The following is a 19,636-nucleotide window of genomic DNA, read 5'->3' as shown; positions in this document are numbered from 1 at the left end:
AATACGTGAAAAGTGGGTTTATTACTAGCTACATTTCCTAGATCAAACAGCTCTTTTTCATCTACAAAATCTTGAGACACTTCGGTCTGGATAGTTCTTTTGAGGTGTCTGTAACTCATTCTTATTGTGGCATCTAATACCACACCATGATTTTATGACATAAATATATGCAACATACACAGGATTTTTTTTCTGTCAGTGCTTCATGCAGTGTGAATATTGACTAGCATGATTGATTCAGATGCACTGAGATGCTGACGGGGGGCAAAAGAAAAACCAAATCATTAGCCATCCTGAAAGGCAAACCATGTTTGAGGTGGATATATAATCATATGAGTGGATGGAGTACAGCTGAAAGTATTCAGGAGGATTAAGACAGGAGACTGAAAGAAAAAAAAAAAACCTGAGTGCAGAGATTATGCTGCTTTAGGGATAGTGTGTGATCCACATAATTTCGATATGTGGTGTCAAAATCTGGCTTTCCTCAGTTTATGGAACAAATGGATATATAGGTGAGAGTGCCTTAAACTTCTTTTTGGTTTGCTTTTCAAGTGAAAACATTTTTATTTTTTTGTCATTAATTTATATATATAGGCTTTAAGCTTGCCTGTTTAATATCTCTTGACTGTTCCCAGGTACTCAAATGGTGACAAGAGTAACTTTTCTTTGACTAAGCTGCTATTGGCTCAAATTTTTTGTTTCCTATTGATGCATATTCATATTAATGCATAATAGGAAATATTATTCATATTAAAGCAGACTTTATAGTATATTGTGATGTCTCCAGTGCATTGTTTAAAAGTAGCAGGCTGGCTTTAATTTCATTTTTGCAAAGGGAAAGGCATCCAGCTGACAAAAAGGGCTCTTGTCATTAGTTTACACTTGAATTTAATTTTTCTGTTAAATTATTTGAGATGAAGATGCAGCTTATCAACTAAATATAATAAAACTACATTATACTCTGCATTTAGCTCTCAATAGCCTACTACTCTAAGTAATTTCATTAATTCGTATTCCTGTTGTTAGTAGATGTACTGCAGATTACATCAACAAACAGATCCTACAGGGAAGTAAAATCTTATTATTTGACTTGTACTGATGTCTGAGTCAACTGGTCATGTGGTAGAAGGAATCTGACATTTCTTTCTCTAGGACTGTGGAAAGAAAAGGTTTTTCAATGCTTAGTATAACCTCTGGTACCTTCAAGACAGGGTATGATTATATATTTATTGCAGATAAAATCAATCTTGTCATATTCATGATAATTATAAATTATATTCTGCATTAAGTAAGCTTTTTAATACTGGCTTTAGGAATACTGAGAGCAAGGCTCTAAATTACTTTCCTGAACTGATTTTAAAAAAAAAAAGATACATTAATCCTGTTCCTGTTATGCTCTTAATGTGGGTTTTACATGAGGGTGACAGAAGGAGGAGGAAGAAGAAAGCACCTTTGAGAACATATAGTAGAAGAGTTACAAATTCCCATGAGGAGATGGCAGCAGCAGTCGATGTGTGAGCCGTGCCTCTTCCCTCATTGGGCTCAGTGTTTGTTGCTGGATTTAAGAACTTCAGAGTTTTTCCTTTTTCACCAACAATTATCTGGACCCATCTGAGTGCATTTCAAATAGCTGGAATCTAGGAGCCTGTCTTTGTTAACTCTACTTAAAGAACAAATTGCTTTTGAGTAGGCTTGTGTTGAAAATGGGCTACAAGCTTAACTTGATCCTGAGGATCAATGTGCTATTGCACCTTAACCTTGGCCCTCCCAGCAAGCCTGGCCCATGGCAGCTCTGCATTTGTCATACTGGATCAAGACCCAGCTGCTTTGAGAAGAAATAAACAACTTCTGCAGTGATCCCTGTTGAAGAGGGATTTTCAGCATTAATGATGGGAGGAGCAGTCTGAAGGAAGAAATAGGAGACTGGTTCTGTCCTGTTCTTTTTCTGTGCATATATATAAATTGGAAGATGCTCAATGAACTCACTGAATTGCCCATGGCAGTGCCCAAGCAATGTCCAGCTGAGATGTAGGCCATTGTTCAGGCTTTCTTTTAGCATCCTTTTTCAGGGGATGTTTAGGCTGGATATTAGGAAAAGGTTCAACCAGAGGGTGGTTGGGCACTAGAACAGGCTCCCCAGGGAAGTGGTCATAGCACCAAACTCGACCAGTTCAAGAAGTATTTGGAAAACATTCTCACACACATGGTGTGATTCTTGGGGCTGTCCTGAGCAGGGCCAGGAAGTGGACTTGGATGATCCTTGTGGGTTCCTTCCAACTCAGGAGATTCTATGATTCCTTCATTCTGAAGCCACTGCTGGGCACAGTCTCTTCTGGATCTGGGATGATTCATCTGTAAGTAGCAAACTGCTCGGGCAGCTGGGGTGGCAGGCCTAGACAGAAGACATATGCCTCAAAATTGCTTTTCACTTTCTGTGTTCAACGTGTAATTTTTATGGGGTTTATGTTTTCCATGCTTTGCTTTCACTGACGAGATACTTAATGCAGGAGGTGGGTAGGTGCCATTTGCCTGTTCAAACAGTATTGGAGCCCTTGGCATCTCATTTGTGCTAGATGGGCTTCCCCAAAAGAAAGGAGAAAGTTCCTCTGTATTTCTTTGCTGAGGGTCAGCAGCAGCCCTAGTCCCAAGCGTCTTGTCAGCTACTGTGTCCGTGGCAGCAGTGCACAGAGCTTTCTCAGCAGCATGGAGCAACATATTTCTGATATTGATCATTAGAATGTTACCATTTCTGATCATTAGGATGTTATTGTATGGGAAGTGGTGTCAACTCGCCAGTTGAAACCAATGGAGTGTGAGCAAAGCATGCAAGAGTTGGCCATGTCATGTGAAATGGCCTTAAGCTTTGTCAGAAAGGATCTTGGAATCTGTTTCTATTGTTTTCACCTTGTTGTAGGTCTCTTGACCGTTCAGACCCCAGCAGAGCTGGCAGTTAGTGAGATCAAGGGTTGGAGTCAGTGTCAAGCGAAGGTTTTAGAAGAAGAAATTACTTAAGTCCATCAGCTTCTTCCTGAAATTGCGCTTCGAACAATAAGCTGCTCCTGTGGTACCTCTTCAAACCCATCCTGGCTTACTAAAAGGCAAGCCATGATCTGCCTTTCATATGTGGTGGCTGTTGATGATTCTTTGGGCGTGGTTAGGCAGTTTGGCTGCCACCAAGTGGGGTAATGAAGCCTGCAGGATCTCATAGTACTTACTGTTTATGAGGAAGGAAAGAAATAGATTATTTCTTGGAGCCTATGGTGAAGTTGCAGACCTGCCATTTTGGAGTAAATATTGTTGCCGTTGTTAAGATGATTCTCAGTTCTGCAGAAGGAATGAGTAATGTGGTGCTCCCTACACCCTGTTTTAGTTCCTCCTCTGAACAGAACAGCCTTTTTTTGTTGGGTAGTGCAGCTGTCTCGGCATCTTTCTGTAAGCTGAGTGGTGACAGTGCTTCAGGCTGCCAGTTCTGAGACAGTTTAATAGCCAGCGTCCCTTGAGACCAAGGTAGATGAGCTTAATTTGGTGTAATTTGCTTGTCACATCTATGGATAAAGAACACTCTGTGAAATAATTTGTCAGACATCTGAGTGATGGGATGTACAAACTGTGCTACAGCAGTAGGAGAGACTGAGAAAAAGGTGCTTACCCTTTGAAAGCAAAACAGAAACAAAGCTGCTGCTGCTTCCATCAGGGCTCTTGTGATAAGTTACCCTCCTCGAGGATTTCAAGCAGCTTTTGTCTTGGTACCTGGCTTCAGTGATGGCAGGAGCCATCTCCAGTGGACTGTACTTACAGGGATCCTGTGCTGTAGGGCTGGGCACAAGCACTGACATTAATGAAGCCATTGCTCTGGGGTGATGCATACCAGTTCCAGCCCAGGATGAGAATCTGGACAAGCTCCATCACTCCTCTGAAAGCTCCCATGTCACAAAATTTTGAAAGACACTTTTCAGCCTGCCAGGACTAGGGTGTCTTTCCTTGCTCTCACACTGAGTTTAACTATCCCTTTGCTTTTCTGGTCCTACTTAGGTGGACTGGGTATGCCAACTGAGCCAGGGGAGATGGTGAAAGGGCTAGTGCAGGAATGCTTATTATTTAAACCACCCAGCCCATCTTGGCACGTAACCCTATGCCCACAGAAACCCCAAGGAATAGCCTTTACAGCATGTGCTTTTGGGAAATGTTTACGTTTCCTCAGCCTGGGATGTGGGAAAGCTGCCATATCATTGGAGCGAGCCTTGGTTTAATATTTGTGGGAGCTTAGCATTTGTACAATGCTTTGCCAACAGTGTTTAAAGAGCAGCAGCCTCTCTGTCACCCCACAAGCTACATCAGAAATGTAGCTGGCTGACAGGGAGGGAGGAAGATGAAGTAGGGATTTATATAAGGGCAGTGCTTACAGGAGTGCTGAGACAGAGCTGAAAAGTACTTGAGCTTTTGGAGGGCTCGCATTTATGCCTGTTTCAAAGGCACTCTCTGAGAAGGCAAACAGGTATTGTCTTGCCCTGAGGTGTAAATATCACTCCAGTCTTTCATGGGACCTTGTTCCTTCTCCGACCCACTGTGCCAAAATCTGACCATGTCCTACATTTGTGTTTCCAGTTTATGCAGAGTCACCTTTAGTATCCATTGGCTGCTCTTCCCACGAGATGCTGGCCAGGTGTGCATAGAGCTGCTCTTATTGATCAACTTTTTAAACTGAAATTCTATTTCTGTTTATAGTGTTTCTCACTATATACGTAGGACCTGTGAAGCTTTCTACACCAGCTCTACTTTAGCGAGTTCTTCCTATTAACTGGGTAGGGAAGACAAGGGAATAAATAGTTTGGCATTCTTCACACCTGCTTGAGCCATATGTTCCTGTAGATCAGAATATGGACATACCCAGCAAGCTGTGGAGAAGGATTCTTTGGGGATAAATCCTTGTTTGGATGCCAGGAATGATCACTGTGGTGGGTGTGTGCTTTGAGGTGTGGTCACCTCAGTGCAGACAGCCCATACACAGCTTGGGCACTCCTGGTGTCCTCTATGCACAGGCTTCAAGCTTTGCCCTGGCTTTCTGCTCCACCTTACTTTCAGAAGATCAGGAAAAGTTGAAAGGAGTATGACGTCCCAACTCAGGAACTTGAAAATCCCTGTACTAATCCCTGTATCCTAATATATGTTCCACTACTTCCAGCCACGCAGGTATTTAAGATAGCCACGCAATTTACTTGCGCACCAGACAAAACCAGCTGGTTTGAAAATCCCCTCAGTTTTCTTGGAGGCCCTGCTGGGAGAGCCCCACGGGGACTCTTGATGCAGAGCATCATGTGCCTCCTGAGTGATGGGCAGTTGGTGCCTGGGGCTGAAGAGCAGCTGCTTGATGAGATCTCATCCAGCCCTTGTTCAGTGGGTGAAGAGGTGAAGCTGTCATTTGCAATCACACACTTCTCTGGCTCCCCAGGAGGCACAGGCATTGCTGGTTGGGTCCGAGGGGAGGAGGAAAGGTGGTGTCTGCAGGCAGCAAGGTGCTGGTCAGTCGTCCTGGCTGATCTGCACCTCAGGGTTCAGCAGGATGGCGATGGCTTGAGGTGCTGTGGGGACCTGCTGTCAGAAGGGGCAGTCTGCTGGAAAACCACCTTTTCTCCAACTGAAAAGTTGCAGAGTGTGTGGCTGCTCCAAGGCCGATCTAATGGCCCAAAGTGTGGCTGGAGGAGAAGACCAGCTGATGGCCTCCAGCTGCCTCACACAGCACCTGGTTCCTCATGGTGCTGAACTTTAAGTGTTTGCTGGGAGCTGCAGTCCTGTTCTCAGCAGGATTTATTGTGTGCCCTTGCCTGCCAAATTCTGCTGAATGCAGGACCCCAAATGTGTGTACAGTGAGGTGAAGTCATGGGGGAAGCTGGTGACATAGGTGCCAAACTGCTGCTCTGATAAACCATGTGCTATGTTTTGTTTATAGGAGATGGATCATTTTGGTTAAGATGCTATAGAGTGGGAAATAGCTCAGAGTGTGATTTTAGCTTCCACCAGGAAAGAAGACAGAGAAAATGGATCACCATAAAATGTTACCATGAAAGCTTGTCTGTCATGTTTGTCTATTTGGGTTCTTTTTAGCAGAAAATAAAAAGTGTGACATCCAATTCACTGGCAATGAGAAGAAACAGTATTGCAGAGTTTTATGTCTTAATGGAGTAACCTATGTTGCACCATGCAGTGTCTGTAAACCAGGAACGTGCACATACCTTGAAGGAATGGGGAAAATCCAAGCTGGAATCTGGGTTTGGAAGATGAAGTGGGTATAATGTGTCATAAACCTGCAGTTTGAATAAAAGGTCATAAAAGGAGAGTTCCCCCCCAGTTTGATTTCAGCACATCGTACACCCACACCCAGGGGTAGTGGCCAAGGGTGTTGTGCACGGCCCAGGGGTGCTGCAGCCAGAAGTGCTGCTTGTGGGGTTCCGTGTTTTTGAGAGGGGTCCTGAAGAGTGCAGGGCCACAGGCAGGAAAAGGGGTGGTGCATCTTTTGTTTCCACCACAGTGGAAACAATATTACAAAATGGGGAAGGAAAGACCCTTCTGCAGACAGAGGACTCTAGAATGTATAGATGTCATCCCTGTTATTGAATTTGCAGTTTATTCCTTAATTAAAGGTATTTCTAGAGAAAAGAGTTAAACGTCTATACTGAAAATTAAGTTTAACTTAACTGTCTGGAAACCTAATTAATTCACTGTAAAACTTATTTTCCTTGAATAATACACCTTAAATAGTAGTACGTAAACAAGATAGTTTATACTTCTTGAGGTTACAAATACAACTGTGTCGATCCTTAGCAATCCTTGTGTAATCCTTAACAATGCCAGGATTTAAAATATTGATTATACTAATTATTTATAAAATGTTAATTAATATCCAAGAGTTATTCAGGAAAAAATCCTGTGCATAAGGAGCAAGGATCCACCAACCCTCCAGGGCATGTGCGTGTCCTAAGTGGTTACTGGTCATGGTTATGTATCAGGCAGAATATTGTAGGTATGTATATATCTTTTTCCCTTCTTGATATTTCAGTGAATCTTTTTATCTGAAAATTCTTATGGCATCAGTGGCTTGGAGCAGATGCAGTTTGGGATCAGGATCCTGCAAGTAAGCCATCAACAAAGCCTTTCAGGCTTCCAAGTGAGATAGGGTGATGCAAGAGGGGAAAAAATCCACCAAAAATCTGAGACCTGTCAAACTACAAGGCAGGGATGGAAATATGTGGATATGACACTGGCTGTAAAAATACCAAAGGTGAGACCATGGTGAGAGAAGTTAAAAGGAGTGTCAGAATGAAAAAGGAGTGTCAGAAAAAGGCAAACCAGTGGTCTGGAGATATTTTGGAGGGGTGTGAATCTGAGTGTGCTGCAGGACACGCAAGGAGGTGGTGTGGTTTGGTACTGGGCAGTACAGGACCCACTGCTCCCCCAATGCCAGGGGCTGAGCACACAGCCAAGTCCCTTTTGCACCCCCAAATGGCATGAACATTTCCTATTGCTGCCTCTGCTCAAATCAAGCTCAACTATCTCTCAAAGACAAAACATCTCTCTCAAACTGGTGGTTTGTGGGGGCAAAGCTGGTGCCTGGCATGGGCACATCGGTGAGTGACCCCAGGAAGGGCACTGTCCCTCCTGTGCCAGAGACTGGGCAGAGGCAGATGTCAGGGATGGGTGGTGGTGCACCACATGGAAGAGAAACTGATATGAGCAAATGTAGCTCAGACTCCATCTCAAACTCTTACCCTTCAAGCCTCACACAGAGGGTGTTATTTCTAATAAATATTTTAGGCAGTAAAGCTTCCTTCAGAGAGGGCTGCTACATTCCTGTTGTGTGCCTTCTTGCTGGGAGAAGCCTGCCTTAACTGCTTCAAATATTCAAACGCTTGATATATGGTATCTGTTTTATGGAAAAATGCCTCGGGGTGAGATGTGTTTAATAGAGAGAGGCTAATATGTGAGTGATTTATCTCATTTTGGTAAGTTCATGCCTGTAATTCAATAACCTCATGAGCTACACTTAACTGTATTCAATAAAGATGATCTAGAGGAGATGTTTGTGCAGGTGAAGGATTCAAGAACTGAAGGAAAGGATGTTATAAATAAGTGGGTTTGAAGTAAACAGGGAGCTCAGGCAGAACTCTTCCCCAGGATAAATGTCTCGAGCATCATTAAACCAGTACAAATGGCTCTGTGATCTGTGGAGATTTCTTCCTCTGAAAGGAAAAAGCTGCGAGAGAGACTTTCATTAGGGAGAAAATGCCACCTTACGCTCCAGCCGTGACCCAAATCCCGCAGCAATCCTTCGTGAGCTGTCATCTTGGGGAGCGTCCCCAGCAGAGCGTGCAGGATCATCTGGCAATAAGGCGGTGTCACAAAGGGCACAGGAAGGTGGTTTTACAAACAGATAGAGGAAAGAGGTGTGACAGCCCAGGGCTTTATTCTCCACCTGCTTTAGAAAACCTTCAGACATGTACCTGGATGCGCAAAGTGCTTTACAGACAATGCTGCATGCAGACTCTGACAGCATGACAAGGAAATATGGTCTCTAAATAGCTGCTCAGGGCTGTAATTGCCCAGTTTGAATGTAAAACTAAAGTAAATAACACTGGCAGCTGAGTCACCCAATTGCAGACCTGAAGCACTTCTAAGTTAGGTCTAAAAATATCTTGTGTGCTTCTAAATTACTAGCTGTGTGAAAAAGAAAAGGACATTGAAAAAACAAAGGCATCACAGCATTGACAGTGACTGTAGAAAGGGTGCGAAGTGTGACAGTCTGCCCCACACAGCCAGAAAGCTTTTCTAGTTGAAGTTGTCGAGCAGTTGCAGTATCAGGAAAAGGTAGTGTTCTTCAACTGAAGAGGTGATAGACGAGGCCTGGGGACGGGAAATAGGCCATGACTGTTCATTGCCTTTTCCCAGCCAACACCTTGAAGGCATAGAGCAAAAGTAGGAGGCAGCAGCTTTAAAATGGAGAGGTGGTTTCACACCACGTGTCGTTACACAGTGGGGCTCTGCCATGGGAGCCTGTCAAGTGCCAGTCACAACTTCAAAACATGGCAGGAAAAAATCATGAAAGGAAAATGATTTAAAGTCTTGCCTACAGAGAGGTCTCTGGCCCAGGAGGTCCCTTGGATCCCCAGGGGTGAGGAGGAGAGGTTAGGAAAGTGCTGCAATGAGTTCACTGTGTCCTCACCCTCCTCCCATGGCATCTGCTCCTGTAGGGACAAGCTGTGGGGTCAGATGGACATTTGGTTTGACCAAAGGTGACTGCTCTTCTACAACATGCTGTCTCACATAGTGGGAGGCAGCTGTCCCTGGGCCACCATGTGCAGGTCACTCTGTGGCTGCAGCCTGGCAAACATGCTGCGCTCGTCCCCCTCAGTCCAGCTGCGTGGCAGCTCACCCAGCACAGCTGGAGCCTTTTGGTGTGAAATCATGTGCCCGTTCATTGCTCTCATGGTCAAAGCCCAAAATCTTCAAAAATTAAAAATCAGCACTGGAGTAAAGTGAGAGGAGACACTGGACTGGCAGCATTAGAAAAGGGGACAAGAGAGGCAATGGTGCCAGAACTCCTGGGGCACTTGCTGCTGGTACCACCAAGAGCTTAGGTATCACTGGAGGGAGTGGGAAGGGGCTGGGGAGCTGTGGAATAACTGGCAGAGACAGAAAGGAGAGCAGATGGAGAAGAGGACAAACATGAGCAGTGGGAGCACCCCAGTCTGGTGCAACCCACTGTGGTACATGTGCTATTAGCTCCTGGGTTTGACTTCTCTTCCCAGTAATTATTTCACTGGAATAAACAAACCAGCTCTTAGTCCCTGAGGAGGCTCTGGTGTTTCTGTGCCCACAGCCCTCTCAAAGACCCAGCAGCCAGTGCAAGAAGGGAGCTATATAGATCTGGTTTCTATCCTGATGCATGATCACCACAGATGGGGCTGGCATCAGCAGCCTGGGCTGAGGCACAGCCAGCTGCTTAGCTTGCGTGGGATGGAACTTGTGATGACTAGAGCACTGGAAGGGATTTTCCAAATCATGGGGCACAAAGCTGACAGTTTTTAGTTTTCCTGCTACTTTCAGAGGGGACTTTCCTTGGCATGAACTCATCTGTTTGTAAGATTTGGCAGGGGCAGCCAAATCACTCACCCTTTGTGGGCTGTACCCAGCCTCACAGCACCTCTCCAGGGCTGAAGGAGGAGATGCCTGGCTCTGGCATCCCACACCTCCCATTCCAGCTAGTCTAATGGGCCAAGGAGCTCAGCAAGAAGCCCAAATATACTGAAGTCAGTGGGGTAAGAATTTGGAAGAACATGTTAAAGCACTGCAGTTAAATCTGAGGGAACAAATCTGTCTGAGCTCTGAGTCCAGGACAACCTCCAAGAGGTTTCTTTAGGTCATTTTTGTGCTTTTCCAAATGTTTTGGAAAGGTCATTTTTTCCAGCTGATTCAAACACAGACTAGTGTTGATGTTTTTCCAAAAGCTCTCCAAACAGGTTTTTGAGCAAGGCTGTACAGGCCAGGAGGGAGAATAACAGGGGTGTGCAAAGCCCTCAAGGGCAGAAAAACTTCTCTTCTGGGTTGCATTTGTTCTCCAGTATTTCCGTAAAGTAGCTCATTGAGCTTTCCCTTTTCTCCTTCAATTGTCATTCTTTTCTGTAGTTGAAATGTTTATAGCTGCCATTTATGTAAAACACCCTGATAAAATTTGTCCCAGCAGCCTTTTCACTGAAAATCCATGGAAATATTATGTATTATATTAGACACTGATCTACAACCTCTATGAACTCCCTCCTTCACATACTTCACAGTTCTCTCTATAGCATCTCTGGTTGCTATGTTGCTTGCACATGCTGTGACTATTTTGCATCCCATCTGCCCTCAGCAGTGGTACCCCAGTCACCTGCACACTGCATCCATGTAGGGAAAAACCTGGGGTAATCTGAAAGTAAAACCAGCAAATCTCTCTGTTCCTCTCTCTCTCTCTCTGTGGATCTGAATAAACCAACCCTTATAAATATGCAGAGTAATAAAACCCTTAATGCAGTGTGATTAAAAAGTTATGGTTCCCCCAGCAACCTGAACCCGGCTGCATCGTGCGTGCCGAGGGTCTGAGATGGCTGACTTTGCTGTGAAATTAATGCCTTCATCTGCCTCGGTGAGATGCAGCTGGGTTAGGGTTGCCATGGGAATGAGAAGTCAGGCTCTGCCTGGTGTGAAGGTGGAGAAACTAGCCAGTTCCCTGCCCTCCGGGTGCTCTCTGGTGCCTTGCTGGCTGGCAGCTCTTCCTTAGCCTGCCTGCTCCCAGCACCGTGGCTGAGAGCAGCTTCCTGGCCTTCAGTTCAGCCCCACACCCGGCACAGACGTCCTCCCACCTATAGGGGCACCTATTGGCACCTCTATTTCAAACCTCTTTTCTTCATCCTTCATGCAACACTCATGCTTCCCAAAATGTGCCTTTTTTTTTTCTTTTTTTTTGGTCTTTTTGTCCTCAGTCCCCAGTGAGGCTTGTCACAGTGTCACCAGTCTTCTCCTTAGCATCTCTGGGTCAATCCTCTCACTCATTTCACCCTCTCCTTCATGTTTTTCCCTGTGTGCCCTTAGTGGGGGCACAAGTGCTCCCTGACATCTTTTAAATGAGGGCTCAGTGAATCATTTGTATGAAATACATTTGATAAAGGTCCTGAATATTTTGATATTTCCGAAACCTGTGGTTGATTCTATGCCCCTACTTGTTTGCTCAGGGTAATTTGTGAATCTAGTTCATAAACATTGGTCCTCAGGGCTGTCAAACACCAGTGGGTACAACAAAATGCGCAGTTTGGTTTTTGGAGGGGAGCTTTGAGAACAATGCCGGTAAGGAACCCTGTGGGGAGGAGCAAACCCAAACTGAGAATAAGGTATGAATTCTGTGAGAGTAATTAGCCTTTAGAAGATCTCAGGATTTATGCGCTCTCTGTCACATCAGGATTTTAATGAAGACAGAGTGTCTTTCTCACAGATTCACTCCTGCTCAGGCATAAATTGCTGGGCTGGATGCAGGAGTTCCCAGCTGCCATTTTATGGCCAGTGTTAAACAGGAGGTTGAGCGGCTGACGGCAGTGGCCCCGTGGCCTTCCCATTTATGACTCTGTGAATTCCAAACTGTTCATTTACTTCTAGTATTTGTAATTTATACTGAATGAAATGTCACCCAGTCAGTGGCCAGAAGCAATGCCATGTGGCTGCTGCCACAGCCCAGAGCAGCCAGTGCTGGGAGACACACTTTGCCACTTACAGCCCCCGGTGTGCTGCATGCAGCTGCCATCACTGCAGCCCATTAAGAGCCCACTTTGGAGGGGGCTTATAATAACCTTAATATAATCCAGGTGGGACAGAGACCTCCTGTACATCTGTGGACTGGGAGCATGGACAGGACACTGAGTATGAACAAAATACTTGGTGATTTTCACAAATCTTTTTACAGGTCTTTTTCTTCCCTCTCCATCACCACTTCCCCCAGCAGTAGGTATCCTTCTTGCTCTTCTGTTAAGCCTTTTTTCTCTGTACTTCCATGTTAAATTACAACTCCAGTAGAACATGTCTACCTCTGCTTGCTGTACCACGACTATCCATTCAGTTCCATAATCTCTGTTTTATTTTCAACCATTTTATTGGTAGGTAGCATCACTCAGGGGCTCTTACTTCAGAACAGTGAATAAAATCTCAGATTTTGTTTCCCATTTTCCCTATAATTTGAGTGTAATTAGAGATGTACCTTGTTAAACCAAATAGATGAGAGACTGAGAGTCCCTGTTTAAACCCAGCATGAAGGGCAGGCAGGGAATGGTAGGCAGCAAGGGGTCTTTCTCCTATGGGGGACATACTGTGGTGAATGCTGGTGTTTTACTGAACAGGAGTGGGAGTCTGGAGTAATCCTTGAAAATGAGGAGCCAGGATTTACAGACACCTATCTCCTGTTTTCTGCCTTGGTTTTGTGGGGATTAACAAGTCTCTAGGTCTGGGAATTTCACCAAGAGCTCAGCACGTCTGGTGCAGCAGCATGTGCAGTGTCTCCTGGCAGGTCTAGAAGGAAGATACCTGAGCAGTTTGGAAGAAAGTTATTCCTAACCCACTCTCTCTGTGGGAAGTTGGAAGCTAGGCTACTATTCCTAGCTTATAAATTCATGAAAATACATGAAAACTGTGGCTTTCATTTTTGCAAAGAGGGAAATATTTAGGGGAAACCTGTAAATAGAAGATCTCATGTGTATTGGGATATCCTTTGGAATTCATTAACTTTATTGCTGATTTGTTGAGGAAGGTCAGGAGCCTTCTCACTGTTAAGGATGTAACAAAATGAGCAGCGCTGGAATGCTGAGCCACTCTTCAGGTTGGGATTGTGAAGGGATGAGCAAAGCCAAAGTATAAACCAAGCTTCAACTGTATTTGGTTTTTCCCTTTAACTCCTGCTGTAGTGCATAAAATTATTTAATCCAGGGGCAGACACAGACAAGGACTGGGCACTGACTGTGAAGTCCAGTCCCAGCCAGCAGCACTGCGTGGAAGAAGAAGCAACCCCTGGATACCTTCCAGATCCATCTCAAAGGATAAACACCTGGCTATTAGTGTATTTAATTAGTGTCACATTAGCTGAGCTGCCAGAGGTGTAGTTAGGAGGTGGAAAGCGGAGAGGAGCCCTGTGGAGGGGCAGTGCCTCTGCCATGAGCTGCGACGGGGATGCACCCCACATGTGTGAGGCCCTGGCACCTGCATGTGACACTTGCCCCCAGACTGCTGCTGAGCACTGCACTTGCACCGCATTTTTGAGTGCTACTTGTGTCAACTGGACACAAATAGTCTGGTTTAAAAGTAATCAGTCAAGCCCTGGAGAGGTCTATAAAAATCACAGAGTGTGAAGAGCAAACAGGAGACAGTTTGGTTGTTTAAATTAATGTCACCAGTTTCACTATGAATTCTTGTTAATCCAGGCTGGCTTTTCTCTTTGAATATTCATCATGAAGTGAGGCCTCCTCAGTTGCCCTGAACTCTGCAGGACAGTCACCTCAACACAGGGAAGCTCCTGCATTCCTCTTTGAAGATTGATGCACGGACGTAGCAGAAATTGCTCCATGAAGGTTTCCCATGTATCAGATTAATGATGAAAACCATCTGCATCTCTGCACGAGACTGGTATGGGACTGTCGTGCTGGAGGCTCTGGGCACACACCATCAGAACACACAGGTAGCCTTTTTAGGCAAAGGGCCCTAGGCAGGACCTGGGCACACACCAGCTTCCCTCCAGGTGCTGCAGAAGGACAGCTGCTTTCCCAGAGGAAAGCAGCCAGGAGGGAGCTGCCATGCTTCCTGGACAGGCAGTTGTGTCTCCCTGGGGCAACATGGGCATTGCACCAACAGGCCAGCGCTGACCCAGCCTTCCCTACAATCCCTGCAGCTATAAGGATTGTTTTGGCAAGCTTAGTCAACTTCTTCCCTGAGCAGACATCAGGTGGAGATCTACAAGGTCTGCCTTAGTGATCATGACTGGGTAGAGCAGGGCTGCAAGCTGGGACAGTGGGCACAGCAGCCTTCCTGGCCCTTGCCCTCCCTGGTCCCAGCTGCAGCCCCCCTTGCCAGGCAGAGCCTTGCAAGTTCTGTCAGACAGAGCAACTTTGCCGAGAAGAGGTATATAGAATTTGTGAGAGTTTATACTAAGTGGTGATGGCAACACCTCCAGCCTTAGTGCTGAGTCCTGCCAGGTTAGTGCTCACCTGTCTGATGGGCAAACAGGCCTGTGCCGCTCACCCTTATCCGTGAGGAGGGATCATGTGCCTCAGCACAGCGACAGCCAGCACGGCTTCAGGATGAAGGAATGTGTTTAGATTTGGTGTGGAAAAGACGGTCTAGGAGCTCTGCTTTTCTGGTTCCAGCAGCTGCAGGCGATTGCCTCCTCCCATTTCAGTCATAAACCGAACAACCTCGTCATCACCTTCCTGCCCTCATTTTCCTCCGCTCTTTCAGCTTCCAGCCCATCACCATGTTAGATCATTCTTGCTATGGTTTTGTTGCTATGTCTCCTGCCCGCCCCGCTGCCCGCTCCAGTAAACACTGGGGAGCTGGGAGAGGAGCACCCAAGTGTAGTACGGGATCGCACCATAAGAGGGAGATGATTCCCTGTGGATTTTATGGGGGACCTGTAGCCTGTCCTGAGTAGTGGGTGTCGGTTGTAAAGGTGGGCCATGGTGGACACAGAGCTCTGACAGAGAGAACAAGAAGGGAACATCTCAGTATCTTGGAGAGTGTGATGTTCTTTCCATGGGTTTATCCCAGGATGTTTTCAGTAGATCTTGGAAAGGCTGCTACACTCTAAGAAGAATTTCAGGTATTCCAGTGTGTTGCAATACAAAAAGGGCTGCAGTCTCTTCTATGCAAACTATTTTAAATAATATTCTCTGTAAAGTCAGTTTCTAATAGACACACAGAATAAAAAATGAATTTTGTCACAAAAACAGCCTTCCTCCCCCAGGGGAAGGAACATTTTCCCAAAGGTCTGAAGTGCAAAAGGTCTAAGTATGACCTTTTGAACAATCCTTCTTGAACTTTGATGAAAGAAGGGAAAAAACAGATCAACCAAAAAAAATGTACCAGTGCGCGTATCTTGTATTATTGCCTTGTCTGTCTTGAACAACAACACCATGCCCCTTGTTGTTCATTTCTGGAGATTTGAATTCAGGGACTAGGTGTGAGACATTTTGAAAAGTGTTCATTAGAGTGCTGAACTATTTCCCACTTCCTCCTTCTCTTCCCGTCACACCTTTTTTTTTTAACTTCCTTCTCTGTAAGCCTTGTCATAGGAGGTTAAGGAGCAGAATTACATTAACTGTCTTTTTCTTCCAGTCCACATCACTCTCCCAAGTGCAGACATTGTTTTTGCCAAGACTTTTTGAAGCAGGAAAGGGCCTGAACTTTGCCAAGTTCAGAAGTTTCTGTGATGGCCTGAGAACAGACTGAAGTGTCCAACAGAAGTCCTGGAGCTTCCAGCAAATACTTTGCGCCACAAAAAGTCTTGCTTGAGGTTGCTGTTGGCCACTTGGCTTTGCGGAGTGTGTATGGCTTCCCAAGGCATTAGGGAGAAGGCAGAGGGAAGAACAGCCTGTTATGAGAGGCTACAGTGGAATCCCCTCAGCATCTTTGCTGATGGGGACAAGCCAAGGGTTTGGGGCTGCCAGGCCTTTGCAGGGAGGCATAAAGGCAACAGGGATTCAAGAGGTGCCAGAGAAAGTCAGTGGGCAGGCACCAAGCAAGAAAGTCTCTTGCCAGGGTAAGGCCTGTGGGCTGGTCTCCAGCAAGAGAGATGGGAGCAGGGAAGCACTGGAGGGTGGGACTGTGAGGAGAGAGTGGAGCAGGTCTCTGGTAAGTTTGGTCTCCCCCACATTCCTGTCTCAAGTGTTAATAGCACGAGCTGTAACCTGGACAGAGAGAGATGAGGCAGTGGCGATGTTGCAGCAGGTCAGATCTCCTTTATGTTACACACTTTCCAGAGCACAATTTCATTTCCCAAAGCAAGCCACCCTAAACTTCATTGTGTTCAATGCCATTTGATATCATTTGATATCAAATGAAGAGTTGCTCCCTTTTTCTTAGGTGCTTGTAGTCAGTGTACATGAAAGAAATGACACATGGATGTGTTCTAGGGCCGCACTGAAAAGCCAGGAGAATGTGGACCATGGCTAGGGCTGTCTGGGAGCTGTCAGCAATGCCACATCTCTCTCCCAGAAACCCATGGTTTTCCAAGGCATGTGGTCAAGATAGAATTCCTAATCCAAACCCCAGAAAGGATGAGCCCAGAGCAGCACACTTCAGTGAGAGGCAGCAGAGCCTGCTTTGAGCAAACCCTGCTTTGCCTTTTTGCAGAAAGTTGAATCATTTTGATGGAGGACAAGAGGGTGATCGATCCTTTGGTGCAGACAGGTGGAGCACTCACATAGAGTTCCAGCACCACCTCCCTCTGACAAAGAAGGCAGCGGATTTGCCTGGAGCCCACACAGATTTTAAAAACATTCTAAAATTCAGCGTCCATTGCCTTTTGACATTGAAGTTATTATTCAATGTAGATTAATTTCCAGTGATGTTTTGAGCCCAAAGAAATTTTCTTTTTATGAAAATATTTTCCTTTTAACTTCCAGAGGATTATCTGTTGAAATACCTCTTTTCCAACAAAAAAATAGGGCTGGGTGACAAATGTCTACCCAGAAATAAAAGGGAATGAGAAATCAATACTTCCTCACCAGTCTGTGGTGTTCAAATTGAATTCTCCTTCCCAGCTCTGCCCTTGGCCCAGTTAAGGAATAATGGGAGCTGCTCAATAGTCTGTCAGCTGGACTGGGGCTTTGGTGACCCTGGGCTTCATCACATCTCCATAAGAAACAGTCAGCTCTGCACCTACTCAAAAGCCATGAAGTGCACAAGAGCCTAAATCCATCCTCACCTCATCTGCCACTGCCACCTTGATTCAGATTCTCTTTTATTACCATGGTCAGACTTCATTAATTAGACTTCAGGGCTGTTCCTCAGGAAGAATACAGTGTATTACCTTCTGGGAGGCAAACAGCTGCTTTGTCAAGCTTTGAAATTTGACAATTGTTTGATTGCTTGAAACTCCCCCTAAAACACAGGGAAGGATGCTGGGAGGAATGTTTGGGGTATTCTCAGGATCTGTGGAAAGCTCCATGTAGCCGATCAGGAGAATCACTTTTTCTAAAGCTCACTTGTGGTCCAAACCAGAGAATTAGTGTAGGCACATCCTTTGCAACTGCCAAGCATCCAACATAGCTAAGCTAATGTCTAATTTAAAAGATGTATAATCATCCTCAAAAGCCAGAGACTGCCTTGACTATAGAGGCAGAGCAGGCACCTCACTTCCAGGTGGATCCTTGCAAGGCAACACCCAGATGCCATGCTCCTCCACCATTCTGCGCACCCCCTCCCACTCTATGTTCCTGCACACACCTGGGCCCAGATGTGCTTTCAGCTCCTTCTTTTGTGCACCCACAGCTTTCACAGAGAATACACCAAAGCTGTGTGCCTGGAGGGATGTAAGATCAGAACAAAATGCACTCTTCAACCCTCTGAAGACACCACACTGTGCCTGTGCAAGGCCACTGGAGTCCTTCCCGATGAGATGAGCTCTCCAGGATGGTTTTTCTCTCTTCCATTCTCCTCATTTCTCATGGCAGAGGACATGATTTTAAACAAAGCTGTTTGAGCCTTTCATAGTCCCAAAGTGTTGCTGTGATCAGACAATAGCTAGGTCCTTATCTCCCATGGACTGTGTCAGCTTCTCTTGATGTCTCTTTGGAGAGATTCAGAAAGATACAAATGGTCTGTGTCCCCAGAGAAACATCATGAGGTGCTGCTCACGCCCTGTGATGGCCACACAACCCAGTGAGCAGGGTAGCCCCACATTGTCGAGCAGATCACAGGCTTTTGTAGGAACTGAACAACGGCTGTGTCTGGAGGAGCCATAATCTGCCTGGAGCTTGTGTTTGCCTCTTTAGCTGTAGCATAAGCTGTCTAACAACCAAGTGAGCTAACAACCATCATTGTCTGAGCTTTAGCTTTGCTTTGTGCAAATGTGTGCAGCACCTAGTGCTGTCTGACATGTGATACACTGCCATGGATAACAAACAGGAACAATGAGTAGATCTGTGCTAAAAGAATTCCCTATGACCCTATTTTTCTCTCCGGCTATTTTATTCTATGTATGTGCTGGGTGTTCATCTCCATAGCAAATTCAAAGCAGAATTGGTCCCTAAAAGAGAGTCCAGGTCAGAGATAGAAAAGTTTTTATTTAAATCTGCTTGTAGACAAAGACAAATGAAGGAGACTCTCTGGAGTCCATTAATTAACAACATTATGTCATCTAAAGACTGCAGTAGATAAGTACTGTCCAAGTGTTCTCAGCATTTCAGCCTCAGAGCACTGTGGTTTTGCTTTGGTTAAGAGAAAGCCTCTTTCCAGAGCTGCTGTCTGTTAACAAGGCTTCTGCTCCTGCACAAATTTGGGCAATCTAATTATGCATGCCTTTTGTTTGAAAGTTTATGTAACTAGCAAGTCAGAGCTTCTTTTCAGAGTGTTTGAATGGTATCTCTTGAAGAGGTCAAGGGAGGAAATGTGAGATAATAGAACAAAAACCAAATCAGAATTAGCTGCTTTCAAGTGCATCCAGGGGTTACAGTGGCTTGAGCCTGATTTGGGAACCAAGGAATTTCTCAGTAGCCTGAAACTGATGTAGTAAAAGAGACAAAGATACGGGAGGGAGCTTTTGAATAGAAACAATAGGTGCTGCAGTGACTGCTCATAGTATCTTTGCAGAATGAGGACTTTATTCTTCCTGGTGCTCAAAGCTGCTTTTTGGCTGGAGAAGCTATTCTATGTATTTATTCACTTAAGGCTACAGCCTTGCCTATGTAGTGAACTTTCTGGTATCCCTCTAGCTCCATCAAGGTGTATTACATACCATACAGCCCATGTAGCCTCTTTTTTTTGCTAACATGGAGCTAAACATCTGAGTGCTGTTAAATTGTGAATACAGTGCTCAAACTAAGAACTGGGAGGGAATTTCATAGCCATTAGCCAGCCT

This window comes from Corapipo altera, unplaced genomic scaffold, assembly GCF_003945725.1.
Source record: "Corapipo altera isolate COAL_440 unplaced genomic scaffold, ASM394572v1 0, whole genome shotgun sequence".
NCBI classification, from domain to species: domain Eukaryota; kingdom Metazoa; phylum Chordata; class Aves; order Passeriformes; family Pipridae; genus Corapipo; species Corapipo altera.
The sequence above is the reverse complement of the archived record's forward strand: the minus strand, read 5'-3'. Positions refer to the sequence as shown.